Source organism: Cavia porcellus, unplaced genomic scaffold (assembly GCF_034190915.1).
Source record: "Cavia porcellus strain 051 isolate PalLab524CR breed Dunkin Hartley unplaced genomic scaffold, mCavPor4.1 scaffold_27, whole genome shotgun sequence".
NCBI lineage: Eukaryota > Metazoa > Chordata > Mammalia > Rodentia > Caviidae > Cavia > Cavia porcellus.
Window position 1 is genome coordinate 51,154,532 of NW_026947510.1, and position 17,581 is coordinate 51,172,112.

The window sequence follows — 17,581 nt, forward strand, 5'->3', positions numbered from 1 at the left end:
TTGTAAGATGTTATTTTGATCAACATCAAAAGACTAAGTTTTCTGTCAACAAAATAATAAGATTCCATTAAAAGGTGATCTTGTATAAAAATAAATTAAGAGACAAAGGTTTATACATAGCTATGACATTTATTATTGCTAATCTAATGGTGTACTAAATGTAGTCATGCCTTTTGAGTGTATAAGTCTTCTAAGATGTAAATATGGGATTATTTGTGGTGATAACCTTTTTCTAAACACAGATATTTGCCTTTCTCATGATAAAAAGTATATGTCAAACCAACACAAGAGCAGTCAGGTGATAATCAAAAAAGGGAGGCTTATATGATGTTATATTAAAAGGATAACAAATCAGGTGAGAGTTTATTTATGTACTAGATAGAGATGATTGACTGAAAAGTCTATTCTATTCCAAGATATTAATCTAAGTGTGTTACAAAAACAATGTCATCATGATTGTCATGCTAAAATACTATGCATGATTCTTGATCCCAAGTTTTCTCTGTAACGTGTAAAACTGTTGTTAACATTCTACAGGGATACAACTACTAAAACAACCATAGTTCATAGAAGTAACAGTCCTCTGGGTATACTTTATTCTTAACATTTTATATTTTGATATCTAGATGAAATTATAAAAGTTTAATTCACTGCTCCTGCTACACTACTGTTTCTCAAGTTGCAATGGATGATTCAGAAATCCCTCTTTTATCACTGGACACATTTGTCCCACTCTGGTTTACTAGAATCTTTAGCCCATAATGACTAACAGGTTGATAGTTCAAATTTGGAAAATGGATGTTACTCTCTTAGTTATTTTTCTTTCATTGCTGAGACAAAATATTCAACACTCAAAGTTAAAGAAGAAAAGGTCTATTTAGCTCACAGTTTGTAGAGGTTTCAGTCTGTAATCAGCTGGTTCCAGGGCAGAATGGCACGTGGCAGGACAAATTCATGGTGGGAGAAGATGGCAAAAGCAAAAAGAGAAGGAGCTTTCTGTCCTTTATATTGTATGTAAGTTACCTGCCTTAGGACAGATGTAGAACTCACATCCTTAATTCCAGCACTGGACTGTGAATCAATAAAAAATTCTAGATGCCCACTGCCATGACTGCATGATGCTTTGGGGGGCATCTAGATACAAGCTATAATACATTCTATCCTTTAGATCATTACAATGTATCATGTCTCCATATATACTCATTCTCACATGATTCATGCCATCTGCCATGGAAACAAAAAGATGGTACACATTCAACAGCATTGTTTAACTGCGTTTGCTGTGATGGAAATCCCATGTACAATAAAAACTGATAGTAGGCCCTCATACATCAAAAAAGCCTTATTTTTTAAATATCTTACAGTTGTCCCTTATAACCTTCAGGGCCAAGGCAGAGTGGAGTGTGCATACCTTCCTTTAATGAAGGCGTAAGTCTGGGTCCAGGGGATATATCCCTTAGTTTTCTACTGTGAATTGTTTCTTTAGCATAATAATAGCAGACTGTACATTTCAGTACCTTTACAGGAAGCAATCTATGTGTTCACCCACTTGGTATGATGAATGGCAAGGTGTGTAGACATGTGCAAAAGTGACAAAACAGGACTCGGATCCACTTTTATGCTACACCTAACTGATTTTGTGTAATGTTTACCAGAGCATCACAGAGGGCCCAATAGACCCACAACACTCCAAGATTTGTTTTTAAAATATTTCTTTTGATATTTCTCATACAAGTAGCCCATTATACTTCTGTATAATGGCACGTGAAAAAACAATTGCAAGCTTTGGAGGAGCTTAAAAGTGAATCATCAGATTACTCATGCATCTGTTATGGTAAAATATATGCTTTCATAACAGAAGAGTGGTGTAAGTCATGATCATGACTTTGATGTTGGCCCTGTGAGCTAAAGTTCTTATGACAGGGAAATGGAGCAAGAATTGACTGACACAAACATAGGGAATGCAGACCTCCTTGATTCAGATGATGAAAAAAACAGCAATAGGAGTACATATTTGACTAGTTGAAATGCTGCAAAATGGCCATGAAATCAATGGAAAGATCCAGTATATGACCAAGGTCCAAAAATATAGCAAAAGTCTTGGCAGAGATAAAATGTATTAGACAACATGCCAGCACTGCCATCCAATGATGGAAATTGTAACAGGTGAAATGTTACAAAATGCTGTGAAATACACAAAGGCTGAAATGCAAATAAAACATTCTGTATGCACCAATAGCCATAATAAATTTTTTCATTAGGACACCTCACTAACTGAACTGAAAACATTCATAGGTCTGCTGTACTTAGTACAGATTTCTTATGGTTATTGCAGGAATATAAGAGACATGGAAATGTGATGGGTCAAAATGTGGCATAAAAATATATTCCCTTATAGATATGAAGACTTATTATGCTTTTACTTCAGACATTTATCCTGGAACTCAGTCATCAGCAATTTTTTCATAGAAGATTGGGGGCTGGAGCTCCTATTAGATAATTTACAACAGAAGGAAAAAAGTATTTCTTCCCAGAGAACTCAAAAATACTGTGTAGCACACTGGTAAGCTGACAGGTGAACAGGCAGGTGCAACATCATAAAGAGATATGACAACAGAAAAACAAAAAAGAGGTCAACTGCATCCTAGAAAAAGGAGCAAGGAAACAAAACACACATGCTATCAGTAGAAGCGCTATTTGTGTATGGAACATGCAGTTGTCACGTGTGAAGGCTGCCTTGGAGGTGACGCTTGATCCAAAGCTTATGTTTATAGTAGAATTCTCTGTATGTTTACATTGTAGTTCACCTAGAAACTTATTTCCAACATTATGTGTTACATTTTACAAGGAAGTACACAGCTGATGTGAAAATGCTGATGTCTATTCTAAACATACAATGCATAAGAATTTAATAATTTATTTTATTGATACTTTATGCTCCTGTTAAATACACACAGTATAATGTAGTAAGAACCTTATGACAATACAGCAAGACTATTGAAATGTCAAGTATGTCCTGCAAAAAGGCCAGGGAAGCTAAAGACATGGGGGTCAGTGTAAGCAATGAATATATGGAATGTGCTGCTGTCAGGGGTGCAGACTGCTTTAGGTGTGATAATTGAAATAAAGATTATTTTTTGTAGAGTGCTATTGGAATTTTCATTGTAGTTCATATAAGAATTTATTTCTAATATTCCTTTTTAGACTTTGTACACCCAAAATCAGTTAATGTTGAAAATTTTGATGCTTTTTTATGAACACGATAAATATTAAAAACTCAATATTTTATTCTCATATTTTCCTGTTACATACTCACTCATGTAATAAAATTCATAAAATTAAAACTAATAATTCTTCAGTAATAATATTCTGAAGGATAAACCTGTATCTAACAGACCTATGTTTATGTGCCTCAATGACAAAATTAGTCTTATGCTCCAAAAGGCTGCAAACACAGTCATAAAAACAAAACAAATAATTGTGCCCTCCATGGGCACAGCTAGATATTTCTAGCTTTGCCTTAAATTTCTTAAACCTGTTTGAAGACAGTAAAATATACTCCATCAGAACTTCATTGGCAAAAAGACAAATTGACAAGCAAGCTTAGGGCTCACGTCCTGTGGAAGGACATCTGAATGGGAAAGTAGGGCGGCCCAGTGTAGTTAATAACATGGGAACAGACAATGGAACACTGTGGTGGGTGTCATGCCACAATGTCCAAATATGGAGAGAGGCGATCTCCAAATCCATGGTGAAGTCAGCTGCCACCAGACCCAACAGTAAGAGCCTTCCGAGGATGACCCTGGGGGAAGCATCTCATACTCTGATGACCACGTGAGCAACAAGGCTGATGTCAAGGGGGCAAGTTGAAAAAATGACCTAAGAAGCTGAAAGGCTGGTGATGAGAGAGCCTCCTGAAAACCCCAGAAAACATATTTGTGGCCATTAAGGCCATTGTCACCTGTACTGCGTGTATAAGCCCAGTGTAGGGAAAAAATATTGGGCTTATGTGCCTAATCTTCCTTTATTACAACCACTTACGTGGACTGATTTCCCCCTGAGATTTATCATGATTGGTTAGATTGGGTCCCAGCACCCTTTATGGCCACTGGATTTGTAGATTTCAATATTACTCTGCATGAAACACCACACTTTTTATATCCTCCCTTATGTATTGAGTATAAGTTCTTACAATCTAATTACTGCCTGCAGTTTTGGATGGTTCATTATAAAGAACAATTAATATTTTGGCAAATGGAATTTATTAACATCTCAGGGAAGTAAATTAACTACTTTACACGTGACTTTCCCTCATGTGCATAACATACATCTTGGGGAGACACATATGGTTCTGCCCAGTCCCCCAGATCTCCTACCTAGGAAAAAAAGGATGAAAAGTATACTTAAATGAATTTGAGTTCATAGGTTGGGGCCCTTGTTGGAGATTAGAAGGAAGAGACAACAGTCACTCAGCCTAGCATATGGTCCATTGATGTTAGTATACCAGTTATGATGGGAGGAGTACCCCTGCCATGTATGCTATTAATGAGGGATAATTTGGCTTCAGTCCCCCATTGCTGCAGGCCATCATTAATGGCCACCTTCGACCCTTCAGAGGACATTTTGGAAACTGGCATTTTCCCATTACATTGGTGAAAAATGAAAGGAGCATTTATATAAATTAACTGATAATATCTCCATTACCTAAATTTAGAAAAACAAAACCACAGGGCTTTCCATATGTACATCCAATACTCATGTTTTCTTGTATGGGACTAATGAATGGAATCTTACCTCATTTGCATGTAAAGAATGTATATTAAGCCATCAACTAACACCTTAGTAAATAAGACTTTACTGATCTGGGGCATATGTCTCAGGTCTAGAAGTCCATGAATCTTATGGAACTGTGGGCTGATTGATATTTCTACTATTTACGTATCGCAATCACTGATTGTTCACCTTGTGCACTGAACAAAAAAGGTGTTAGGAGTTTTAAAAGTGGTGGCTTGCTAGGGGATTGGGTGGAGAGTCTCTGCAGAGAAATCATATTAGATGCTAGAATGTGACAACATGGAGAGCGCCAGATGAATGGATAATGATTCTTATTAACCAAGACAGCGCGGCTGGAGAATTTAAAGTCATGCTGAGACTGCGGCTGCTGATAACGGGAGTCTGCAAATCCCACACCTTTAACGCGGCACACTGACTAGTGGATCCAAGAGGAAAAGCTGTATTGGCTTTTGGCGACTGCTGGAATTTGAGACCCGGGACCCTATGAAGCAGCCAGGGCCACCCGGCTGCACTGCAGGAGATTGTGAGAAGCTCCGGAGCTCAAAAGCCAGACACTATGCAGTTTTCTGACCATTCCGTGCTGTGTCAGGAACACAGTGAAGGCAAGCAGTGCAATGTGCAGTAGACCCAAGAGGAAGACCTGCATTGAGTCTTGGTAAGTGCTAGGGATTAGCTCCCTGGCTGCTGTGGCTGGCTGGAGGACATCTTGGAATTGGGCAGAGCCCGCCACCGTGGTGGCATCAGTAACTCGGAGAGTCTGGTGGAGGACATCTTAGAGTTGGGCAGATCCTGGTGCCATGACGGCATCAGAGACACAGAGAGAACTAGTGGAGGACATCTTGGAATTGGGCAGACGCAGTGCTGGGGTGACATTAGATAGTCGCTCCTGGCACAAAGAGGTCTGGTAGAGGACAGATGGGATTTGGGCAGAGCCCTGTGCCACGGTAACATAAGCCAGCTGCATCTGGCACAGAGAGAACTGGCAGGATCAGCTGGGGCTGAACCATGCCACTGATTGGGACCCAATAAGCAGATACAAAATAGGCGCGACTCTGTGACATCCACAAAGTACAGCCTAACTTGCGGATTGACTGGCACAGAGGCTGGAGGCTAGCCTGCACCATCCCTGAATCCCTGCCTACTCCAGATAACAGCAAATTGGGGAGGGCAGCAAAAACTCAAGTCAGCATGCATCTGAAAGGCCCTAAGCAATACAGAGAGAGCCAGAGACCCCCAGGACACTCCAGTCTGAAAGAAACCAGAAACATGACAAGAGATAGAAATAAAAAAAAATCTCCAGCTGCCCAACATGAGAAAATAAGCTCAGGAGAAGTAAACACAGAAGAGAACATCCAATACTGGACACAGCATCAGCTGAAATAAAAAAATACCTCCATGACCTCATAGATGAATTTAAAGCTGCACTCCTGATCCAAGTGAGGCAAGATATGAAGAGATTAATTAAAGAAATGATAAGCCCCGCCCAAGAGAACACAGATGGAAGAATGGAGGAAATCAGAAAAAAAGAGAAACTTCTGAAGAAGAATTTAAACATAACTTAGAATACATGAAACAGATCCAAAGAGATTATCAGGAAACTAAAAACTCAATTGAACACTGGCAAAATGCCTTGACAGAAACTAAAGTTAGCCTTTTGAAACTTGAAGAGAGATTTATGATATATGATTGTGAAAGAAAAGACCTCTTAAAAATAAAGAGGAGCCAGAAAGAAACAATTCAAAGGCTAGATGACAAAAGGACACATAACTTAAGAATAAAGCATGTGAGTGAGGAAGCAGGAGCAACCAAAAATGAACTACAAAGAATATTCACAGATATAATAAAGGAAAATTTCCCAAGCATAGGAAAGAAATGATACCCAGATAAATGAGGCATACAGAACACCAGCTACCTACAACCAAAACAGATCTATACCCAGACATATAATAAAATAATCAAGATTCCAGAAATCCACCAAAAAGAACAGAATACTAAAAGCAGCCAGGGAAAAGAAGCAGATTATGTACAATGGGAAAATTATCAAAATAACAGACTTATCAACACAAACTCTTAAATCAAGAAGGTAATGGGCAGAAATATTCCAAGTCCTGAAAGAAAATGATTTGCAACCAAGACTCATATACCCATCAAAACTCTCTCAAAATTAATGGAGAAATAAGATGCTTCCAAGACAAGGAGGAACTGTGGGAGTTCATGGCCACCAACCCAACCCTACAGAGAGTGCTGAAGGACATTCCAGAGAGATAGAGGAAGAGATACCAGGATTCCAGCAACAGTGGCAGAGAGGCCTCAATGAACGGGGCAGGCAGTGGAATGAGGGAGTAACATGGACAAATTATAGCAGTAAAGTGGAGTAGCAGACATGAGGCAGAGATGGTAAGCTATAATCTTTAGTATAGATAGCTTTGATACACTATAAAAAAAGGGCGGAGGTCATTGTTAATAGTGTATCAGGATTTCAAAGACAGAGTAGTCTTATCACCCTGTTTAGTTTGAATTTAATTTTTTCTGGTCTGTCCATTCATATCAGATTTGAGGACACAGACATCTGACCCCAAAATAGCAGGTTATACCATGGTAACTATCCTTAATTTCCTATTAACTTAAACTGAAACCCTGTATTACTTACATTGTCTTATTATGACTGATCTTATTTGAATCCGATTCATTAGATTGCAGTTTTGCCTTGGCTGATTTTATTTGAATTTAGTATGCTTGATAATATCAACCCTAAAAGTAGAGGCAACTACTCTGAAGATGACAAGATGTAAAAGATATCCATACTGGTATTAATTATTAACATTGTAGCTATTAATTATTAACATTGTATTAATATTGTAGCTCTCAAGTCCTACAATGTTTTCAAAGTTGTGTTTTTATAAAAATAGCTATGTAATACTATGCTTAACTATATCAAGCCCGATGATGTAGACAAGTCTATTGAAAATAACAAGAGAAAGCATAGTAACTATGGTAAATCACCTAATATTGTGGTCTTATGTGTATTTTTCATTGCATGTTTTTCTAGAAATTTGTTTTGCTGTCTTGTTATGATTTGTTTTTCCCTATAATACAGAGAGGATAGATATACATGTAGAAATTCACACATGAGAAGATTTTTTAAAAAACTATTTATGGGAACAGATTATATAATGCAAGACGTAATGAACAGATACTCTGAAGAAGAAGAGACACTAAGAAACCCAGTGCTAATTCTGTAGCAGTATAATATAAAATCTAGCAATACTATTATTCACTGATCAGAGTGATATTAGTCTAGTCTCTTAAGTTCAATTTCAGCATATGTAAAGATAAGGACAGCTACTACGAAGAGAATGAGAAACACTATGGTAGTTATTATTGTCTTCCCCAATGTCAGATCTTGAAGACCTAAAAAACCTTCATCATCTGTAATGATTTGATTAGTTCTATAATATGCAGTATGTATTTAATGTGCATGAAGATGGGGACAACTATTTGGAAGAAACTAGAGACAATTAGATAAACAGCGAAGATCTCTAGTGGACTTGCTTTGAAATCTGTATTTCTTTAAATTGTTTTTTAACTGTTTTGTTCTGTTTTGATATGTTTAATCTTACCCTCTTTAAGATAAAAAACAAGTGTGTAGGACTGATAGTCATATTACTAAGTTTTTGTTAGATCATTGAGCAGAACTGTTGGCAGTGACATTATTTGAATGTCATTTTACATACTTTAATTTTGTAACCTGAACAGCTATTTCTAAGATGACAATATGTAACTTATCAATTGGTGATTTCTTACCATTTATTTTTCTGTAATTCTGTATTATTTCTACCCTTTTTTATATCCATATATTTTTTGTTTCTTTCTCTTTAAATAAAAAAAGAAGAAAAAAAAGGTGTTAGGATTATTATAGAAATTGTCTCTTTGATACTATTAATTTCTACAGTTGCTGTATAGTCTGTAGCTCTTGGTCATGCTATATAAATGTCTCATTTTGTAGAAGATTGCACCAGATCTGCAGACAAGGACTGGAACGTGCAATGTTCTACTTTTGCAAAATTACATCACAAATCAGCATTTTAGAGACTACTGTTTTGTGGATGGGGGATCAAAAAGTCCACAGTGACAACAGGACCTCTCATGTCATTTCCTTTTTCTTTCTTTTTTCTGGTCATTTTCCTATTACTTGTTATTATATAACTCCTCTTATGTATAACCAGTCTACCCATTCTTGAAAACATATACAGAAGCACACAGAGGGTGCCATGCATAATAATGTAAGTATTGATTTGGAGGCACTGCATAAGGAGGTTCTGTCTATGTCTCAGGAGACGCAAAGTTTTGATAAGTAAGTTCAAGATTGAGATAAATTTGTGGATACTCTTGTTTAATCCATGGTATATGGAAGGTCACATGCACCTTGGTTATGGGTGATAACCATAACTGCTGATAACCCAGATTTCCTGAAGCAAGACAGCATCTGCCAAGGATAGTTCTCAAAACCCAGGCATGTGGGGATAAATAAAATCCCCCAACTCCTCTACAGTTCCTGTGCTATGAAATGCATGGTATCCTCCCTCTGTGCTTCTTGCGTGCTAATAAAAGCGGATCAACCATGAGACTGTTGTCCTGTTCTACTGGAGACAAGTTTCTCCTTGACCCCCTTGTACCTTAAATTTTTGTCTTCCTTTATTCTCTGCCATTTCCTCCCCAGGTATCGAGGGGTCTGGGCAGCCCCAAGCAACTGTTGTAGTTAATGACCCTTCTTTGGCCTCTCTCTAATTCCAACTTCCTTTCGCACCACCCTTACAGATGTCTGACTCTATCAGAAAATCTTCTATGCAGATATTTAAGAGTCACTAAGCTCACTTAGCACTTCACAGAAATGAAAACTACTGGGCTCAAGGTTTTTATGAAACCTACAAGTAAAATCCTTCACAGTTGGTAACATAAAGGTGTATGATTTAGGTTAATATGTACATTTCTGTCTCTTGGGTTCACTTGGCTCAAAAATAGTTAATTTAGGTTAGTAAAACAACAGCAAGACTCCTTAAGATATTGGCATATTTTGCTTCAATTATTAGTCATTTGGGATAACGTGTGTCTTTGTCACAAAAAGATACAATGTCCATTGGAGACAAGGGAAGTAGGCATGAGTAAAACTGGCTGAGAAAGGACGGGGAAAGATCTGAGAGTGCACGGGCAGGCAGTCCCAGAGCCCTGCAGGTGGACAGCTCCTGAGAACTCACGCGGTTTATCATAGGACAGCCTGTACGTCACATCAGCCAATGGTGGCCCAGAAGCACAGAGCACACTGGGCTTTGCCCCTCTATTCTGTCAGGTATGGGACTCACCCTCATGCTGGAGGGTGTGTTTCTCTTCCTACTTTTACTTGGCCCAAACTTGCTCTGCAGAGCCTGTTTCTCTTCCTGTTTTAGTAAGACTTTCCTGCTGCTTGTGCCTGTCTTGACCAATTCTTTGGTCAGGGCAGAAAGAACCTAGAAACCACCTCCAGAAGGAGACTCCAGCACCCCAAAACTCAGTACCACGTTGTTTCTATATTTCAAATACAAAAACTTGTGTTTTTTTAAATTTCCTTTGGTTAAAATTTAGATATAGCTTACAATGTAAACTGTTAGTTTAATATCTTAATGCTTATAAATAATCTAAGCTAATAGTTCAAATGAGTTAGTAAACATAAATGGGATTAAGCCTTATGCATCTGAATCATTAGCCATTGGTGCTGTTTGTACTGAAAGGGCAAATTGTACCAGGAAAAATCGTTCTTTTTAAAACTTTGTTCTTGCTGAAGCTGCCTAGCTCTGTAACTATCTCATGGCTCTGTAATTGCTTTTTCGAGCCCTGTAACCATGAGAGCATAACTGAATATCTGAGGTACTTGATTGTACCAAGTTTTGTGGTCATTAATGTTGCCTATAACAGATGATCTCTCCCTGCCAGCTAAAACAGAAGAACTACCAGGCTGTCCTGTCCTGCTTTTGTAACCCCTATTTATGCCTCACGTAAAAATGCTGGCTCACAGACACTCACTGCCTGGCTTTTGTTGGAAGTTACTCCAGCCAGGACCACCGGTGTAAAATAGAGCTGTTCACTGCCTCCTGACTTGCTCAGGTGCTGTTCCTTTCCCAGGCTCAGTACCGGGCTCAAGGGTCCACAAACACCTAGGAACAAAGTCACAAATCAAAAGAGGGAGTTAGGGGAATTTTTATTAGAAATAAGGGGAAAGAGAATAGCTCCTAAATTTTCAGGAGGGGTCTCAAATGAGGTAGCCACACACTTTCCTACTATCCAGAGCTAATTACAGATAAATAGCTCAGGACTTGCTTGTTTAGTGGCTCTGACATAGGTGGCTTTCTGGATTTAAAACGACCAATTGGAACTCAAGTTTTTAACCAAGTCAGTCAGCTTGTAAAATTTACCAGAAACTGCAATCTTAGGCGAAAATTGATTAATTTGCATTATAACTTTCTTGAAATTCAGAAAAATTGGGAGGGAGTGGCTGTAACCCTTTCACAAGGAGCGGGCTGCATTTTGAGCTGCTTGAGTTTGTTCAAAGTTCACTGTCTAGTCTTCGTTTTATCAATGTGGCTGTTCACCGCATCTATGTTTGAGCCTGCCCTTCGCTAGCTGCCTGACTCATAAAATAACTAAATCTGAAGGTACCCTGAGAAGACAGGAAGTTAGGGTGTGGCTAAATCTTGCTGGAGAAGTTACGGTTTTTGGCACAGCTGAGACAGAGATAAGAAAAGCCTTTATTGCCAGGGCAGGCAGATTGCTGGAGACTGCTCCAGACGCTAGAGGGAGACAAGCCTGGGGATCAGGACAGGGGTGGAGTTTACCCGAGTGGGCGGTGTCAGGTGTCAGGTGTCAGGAGGGGATTGGAGGATCTTTGGCGCATGCGCAAAAGGAAGGCAGGGCAAAGGACTAGGCAAAGGAGAAGGAAATTAGTGTAGAAGAGATGTGTGTTTTAGGGGTCAGTGCACGATGGACTGGCGCCATGCAGAACCTGGCGGAATCTCATAGGAGCGGAACCCATCAGAAAGGAGGCATGACAAGATTCCAGAACATACGAACAGAACAGGTCTGCGTGTGGACTACTCATAAACACTCGGGCTGGTTTTTGATAGGATGACCTGGATGTATGCCAGTGTGGGAAATGACATAAAACCATCACTATTAGGTGCTCTCAGTTGTGCCTCTTCATAGGAGCCCACTCTACACGCTAGGGTGTATTTTTATTTTTTCTTCTCTTTTTATTCAATTCAAACTCACGCTGCAGAGCCGGTCCCTCCTGCCTTTACCCTTTTGGTTTTTTTCCCTACCTTTAGTAAATGTGAAACCTTGTTACTGTTTGTGCTTGTTTTGTTCAGTCTTTGGGACAGAAAGTAACTAAAAGCCATCCCCAAAAGAAGACTCCAGCACCTCCAGAATCCAGCAGCACCAAGGCTGAAATAAAGAACTTTACCGACCATTTTAAAATAAGTGTGAGGTTCACTAACTCCCATCACAGAAGGAGAATTTACAGGACCCGTCAGCAGGAGACCTGAGAATTTATTTGACAGATGCAGAGAGGACACACTGGAGAGGGTTGTGAGTGCCCAGAGAACGAGGCACAGTACAGTTGGGAACTGGGAATCCTCTACGTGTTTTGGGTGGTGGAAATTTGCAGGATTCTAATGTCTTGTGTAGTGAGTGTGGAGAGGATGACCCAGCTGCAGTAAGATACTGGTTCCTTCCTATAGGAAATCCTCACTGTCTGAATGGTACAAGTTAATTGAGTGATTAAAAATTAAAAGCAATAAGGTCTTGTTAAGATATTAAATTGTTCTTTGTCATACTTACAGAAGCTAAATTAAAACAAAGGTTTTTTGTTTTTACCAGGAATTTTTCTTTTTTCTTTCTTTCTTTCTTTCTTTCTTTCTTTCTTTCTTTCTTTCTTTCTTTCTTCCTTCCTTCCTTCCTTCCTTTCTTTCTTTTTTTTTCTATCTTTCTTTCCTTCCTTCCTTCCTTTCTTTCTTTTTTTTTCTATCTTTCTTTCCTTCCTTCCTTTCTTTCTTCTTTCCTTTCCTTCCCTTTTCTTTTCATTTCCTTTCTTTTTTGAGACAGGGCCTTGCTGTGTACTTTTCACTGGCCTTGAACTCATTGTGTATCTCAAGCTGGCCTCAAACTCGAGGTGATCCTCCTGCCTCAGACTCCCAAGTTTTGTAATTATAGTGTGCAACATGTTTCCTGGCTTACTGTTAGGTATTTTATTACTTTAAAATGAGTTTTAAGAATTAAGGTTTATTTAAATGTTTGCTTGTTGTACAATCTTTTCAGGGATCAGTTTAAATAACTGGTTAAGAATCAACTATCCTTAGTTTTTATGTATACACACATATATGCATATATATCATATTTCTAGGACTATATATGTTTGCATATGAGGGTAAAATATGCTGCTGATAGGAGCTTTGTTTAATGTTAAAATAATGCTGTCTTTCACATCTGACATTGACATAGAAATTTCAGTGTGATTTTAGCGAGATAATAAAAATGTAATGGTCCTGGCATAAGATCAACATTATTAATGTAAAATGCTACTCTAGAATAGAATTTAGTTAGTTAGCATATGAGCAAGGCAACTAGCTCTGAGAAAAGCCTGAGATGGGGGACACTCAGCCTTTTTACTGTGAATTAAAATAAGAATAGTGAACTAGGACTTTGATCAGGAATGAACATTTCTCAGTGGATGTGGAATGTAGCCCTCCCTTGTACAGTTGGTTATACCAAATTCTTGAGTTTTGAGGAATTTAAAATGCAATGAATTTCTTCTAGTTCATTCCATAGAATGGAATGCAGCCCACCCCCTCGTAAAGAGTCATTCCCTACTAAACCTCTGAGCTGTCTGTAAGTTATAATGCAAAATAACTAGTTTTCTTTCTAAGATCCCAGTTCAATGTAAACATCACGCAAAATAACTGGGCTAGAGAGCGTCACTTCCAACTGATCATTTTTTTTTAACTTCACAGAGACACTCATGATAGGTGTCCACTAAATAAGTAATTCTTGTGCTCTGTCTGCCTATAAATGATCCCAAATTAAGGGACTATGTGACAACCCAGTCAGGACCCCTCTGAAGTTCGGGTAGATTTCTCTTCCTTATTTCCAATTAAATGTTCTTAACCTCTTCCTTTTCTTCCCAAAATCATTCTTCAGGAGCAAGACTATGTTGGCTCTTGTTATTTTGATTTTACATGTTTCCTGTGAAAGTTTATAAGTACTATCTGTTACACAGGTATTCATGATTCTACAAGAATTCTACAAGATTCTACAAGAATTCTAATAAACCACCCAAGCAGTATGTGTAGGCCACCACCTACTTTGTATTTTAAAGTGTCCTGAGGTCCAAAAAGGTTATAGTAATTTAGATTAAGACCTGCTGCCCCTGCTTCAAGACTGGTATAACTGACCTTCTGGATTTTTCTGTTGTAGAATTCAAGAAACCAGAGACACAAGGGAAACAGGAGGATTTGATGTGTTTTAAGGGTACACTGACTCAGCTAGAGGTTGATCCAGGAGGTTGGTTGTGTTCCAGCAGGTTGATCACTGAACAAAGCAAAAAGCTCCCATTCTGTACATTTGCTGTCGCAAAACTGGAAGGGGATGCAAGCAAGGTTACAGAAGATGACAAAAGCAGTCCTTTCCTCAGCGGTATTTTAACAATTTAGCCTTGAAAGAAGACAAATTGTAGAGGTCACAAGACTCTGTGTAGAGCACAGTTGTCAACCTTATCAGCACTAGAGCACAGGTCAGCCTCCAAGGGAACAGATTCCTGAGGAATCAGGTCATCACAGGACTCTGCCTACGGAATATAACTGCTAATTTATCTGTAACAGAGAAATGGTCAGCAGTTATGGGGAGTGGATGAATGGGAATGCTCAGGCTGCGAGGAGACAAAAATTTGCTTTTCTCCAAGTCTTGCTTTAATTCAACGACCAAGCCTTAGACACCACGGCTTAAAAAATGAGTAAGAAGACAGCTGACAGCTTTAGCCCTGTACTCCAAGGTCGGCCGGTATATAGGATATGAGAGGACGCCTCTGCAAAGGCTCCGCAAACCCAGTGAGTCGCCCACCTCCTGAGCAGGGAGGAGATTGTTAGACCCCACAAGACAGAAGTCAACCAATGTACAGTCCACAAAAAGGAGGGTGACTGATGAGGGAATGCTTTCCTGTGCTTCCAGGGTAAGCCATGTAGGCAAGCATATGCGATTCATTCTGGTAAATAACACCCTGGTAGGGAAAAAATGAGAGGAGTAAGAGACACCTCACACAGCCCGAAAGGAACCCCTGAAGAGCTCGAATGGACATTCACACACAGGCACATATACACACAATAGAGATAGATAGATAGATAGATAGATAGATAGATAGATAGATAGATATTTTGAATATTACAGATCTTAGTTTGACTTGGTCTTAAACACCAAGAAAGTATAACTGAGGCAAGAAGATGGGGTATGTCTAATACCAGTTGGGAAAGGAGGTGTGGCGAAATCTCTGGATGCACGCACAGTGCATTCCCAAAGCCCTGCAAGCGGGCTTCTCCTGAGGACTTGAGCAGAGTTTTGATAGGCTAAACAAGATGTAACACCCCTGTGGGAAGCATACAAAGGGACCATTGCCACTCGGCATTTGCTTTTATAGTGTGCGCTATTGGGCCTCTTCACGGTAGCCTGGCTACACCAAAGTGTATTTTGGTTTGCTCCTTTTTCCTACTTTTACTTGGCCTAAACTTGTGCTGCTGAGCCTGTTTTGTTTATTTGTTTTGGTTTTTTTAAACCAAAGATCACCTCTGAAAGGAGATTCCAGCACCTTAAAGCTTGGTAATATACCCCAAAAGTAAAATAGTTAATAGTAATACAGAGCTAGACTAGATAAACAGGGTCTTCAGACAACACATCAGCTGTTAAAAATACCCAACCACATCTGTAACATTTGAACCAGCAGCCACAAAAAGTCTAAACTCTCAGCCCACTATCCTTTCCAAACTATGTCCTGCAGTCTGCCTTAATGTATTGTCGTTATGTTATTTTGATGTATGTTAAAATATCCATTGGGTAAAAATTTAGCTTTTCTTTGACATAGGTCTGCTTCTAAGATAAAAATGCCACTAGGTATGGTGGTAAACACCTATAATCCCAGCACTTGGGTGGCTGAGTTAGAGATAAATACTATAGGCAGTCAGACAGGGCTGGGCCCTCAAAGGAATCAGTGCAGAAGACCAGATATCTTGCAATATTAGAGGAGACAGACACCTCTGCTGTGGACCAGATCTCAAGACAAAAGGCAAGACAGATGCAATCACACCCTAAGTATAAGCATCAGGGATTGACATTCTAAATAGGTATCAATCACCTTGAGGAAGCCAGAAGGAGCCATTAACCCAATTCCTTACCAGCAAAGACCCTATTCTCTATTCATGCCTGCTTGCTACATGATTAACCTCTATATTTGATCCTGATGTAATTAATCTTAAGTGAGCAATTACACTCTTAATCTTATCAGTTGAGCATAGTTCTGTCCTATATCATGCCCTCCTCCCCTGAAAGTTCCCATTTTCCCCCACTTTGGACACACCTCACCTTGTGATTTTGCTTTATCAAAGTCCCTAGAAAAGACAGAATCTCTGGCAACCCACTTGGGGCCCCTTCTGTCTCTCTCTTGGACACAGGCTTTCTTTCTCTCAATAAATACATCCTGCTCTTAACCTCCATTGTTCCTAAAATTCAAATTTCAATTTTAGAGAATATGAACTCATACTGGACATCTAGTAGGTTGGGAGTTTCTTTCCCCTATATCAGCAGGAGAATTGCCATGAGTTTAAGGCTAGTCTGAGCTGTATAGTGAGTTTAAAACCAGATGAGTTACAGAACAAGATCCTGTCTCATAAAGAAAAAATAGCAATAGAGTCTACCTACTAGATATTAGTGCTTTTATCATGGAAACTCTGTTATGTACTTCAGGTTTTGTATGTTTGTTATCTGTTAGAGTTTTCTGGTGCAACAGAGATGCAAAAAGTAAAAAAAATAAATAATAAAGGAAAGCATGGGTTTATTGAGGACATGGAAAAGATCACACAACACATGGCAGTTGGGCTGTCTCCTTTGACCAGATGCTTATATGACCTCTGATCAGAAATGGTGCATGGGGCGGGCATTGATAATGTGTCAGGAACTGATTGGAATTTTCTTTGCACGCAAACAGGAAAGGCAGTTACAATTGGGCTGAAGAAGGAGGAAGTGATAAGCATTTCTGCTTTGGATTTCTGCCATGTTAGACCACCACCATAACTGTACAGTCATTTATACTAGGGCAAGAACCTTTCATATCTAGTGCCAGTCTCACAAGAATTTTAAATCTACAAAGCATATGCCAGTCCCAGGAATAAGTTTTAATGGTGCACTGTTCATGTAAAATATAAATAGATATTTAATTTTTTCTTACTCATTGTTATAGTAAAATAAAAATGAGATTTCTTATTAACAAAATATGGAGAAATCTATATACTTTTAATTTCTACCTGTTATATTTGAGTAAATACTTCCAGGAAGAGAGCAGTTAATATAAGAAACCCTCACCATTATTTTACTTTTAAATTTGACTCTTTATGTTTAACATGTATTTCTATCTTCCAGACTTCACCAACTGCTAGTCAAGCTAATGATCACCTGTGCTATTGTTAAAACAAAATGCTGTGAATACATTCCAGATAACTCA